This window comes from Octopus bimaculoides, chromosome 4, assembly GCF_001194135.2.
Source record: "Octopus bimaculoides isolate UCB-OBI-ISO-001 chromosome 4, ASM119413v2, whole genome shotgun sequence".
NCBI classification, from domain to species: Eukaryota; Metazoa; Mollusca; class Cephalopoda; order Octopoda; family Octopodidae; genus Octopus; species Octopus bimaculoides.
The window spans coordinates 13,967,462-13,968,789 of record NC_068984.1 but is presented as its reverse complement, the minus strand read 5'-3'; the positions used below and the strand labels follow the sequence as shown (position 1 = coordinate 13,968,789).

The 1,328-nt window shown below is 32.5% G+C and overlaps 1 long non-coding RNA gene across 1 annotated transcript in view; it reads right to left on the bottom strand.

The window, feature by feature from the left end:
• Positions 1-551, bottom strand: part of LOC106879440 (uncharacterized) — a 77,753-nt gene extending 77,202 nt beyond the window's left edge. The window contains exon 1 of the long non-coding RNA XR_008264028.1: positions 463-551. This is a non-coding gene — a long non-coding RNA (uncharacterized LOC106879440). The remainder of the gene's footprint in view (positions 1-462) is intronic.
• Positions 552-1,328: the final 777 nt, after the last annotated feature.

The following is a 1,328-nucleotide window of genomic DNA, read 5'->3' as shown; positions in this document are numbered from 1 at the left end:
TATATATATATATATATATATATATATGGACTTATTAATGCGTGTACGAATATATTTGTATCGATTTTCATAAGTTCAATTTTATTCATTAACAAGAATAATTTATACTCTCCTTGTTGATGAATCATTAAGTTGATGAATCATTAAGACCCGCCAAGCCCGATTTTGCCTTTCAATTGAGTGTTACAATTTTATTCAGGAAGTGTCAGCGCAGTTGAGCCGAGTAGGCTAATGGAACATATTGTATAGGTTTGCAAATATTAAAAAAACAAAATCAATTTCATCAGGATTTGAACTCGGAATAATATAGACACTAAAATCTTCTATTCAAGCTTATACACAACTTGTGCTGCCATCTCAAAATCATCATACGAGGAAAAAAAAATATTTTATCAGTAGTAATAAAATATATTGCATGTGTAATCAGTGTTAGTAAAAAAAAAACAAAAAAAAAACACGTACCGCTATGTTGGATGTTCTCATGTAGCAGCATTAAAATACATCTATAGTCAAAACAAAGCTGTCATTAAACATAATATCGTTGTTCTTTGGAATATTCGTTCATGGAGGAGGAGGAGGAGGAGGAGGAGGAGATGTGCGCTAACCATCTGACAACGTCATAAAAGACAAATAGGAAGGAGGTTTACATTGAGTGATGTGACATTCCTAACTGTTAAAACACATTTTATAAAGGATATTGAACATTTCAAAATAATATCTAACATGGGAATAATGAAAATGTGAATTATGGTTACAACAACTGTCAGTGTGATCACGAAAGCTACAGAAGCAGTAAAACATAACAAGTAAAATATAAAATTAAAATTCTCTCAAGCAAATATTTCATGTGATGCCTCTAGAATATAGGACACATTTTCCGAGCTTAGCAAAACTGCCTTAACGTAGTTGCTGAACTTGGTAGAAATACTAGCCAAATTTGCTACATATCGTTTTGTTTATCAACGAAAAATAAACAAGTAAATAAGAAAAAAACATCTCACCAAACAACTAGAGATGTTGTTGTTGATGTTCTATGCCTCTAACGAAAGACGTGATGGTTATAGCTGGAACGTCTTTAATCATAGTTCTGATAAATTGGGTCTGAGCCAGCGCTAAACAATATGCGTACATACTTTTAAAAATCTCACAAAACATATTTAAAAATGCTGTTCTTGGTGTACACTACCTATCATGAAAGACGGGTTGGTCATGACGAGAGTGTCTTTAATGATAGCCCTGAAAGAACTACATGCGAGCGTGTTCTTCGGATATACAGAAAAATAACGACTTTAAGCAATCATACTTTCTTACGTTTACAGAATGACCTT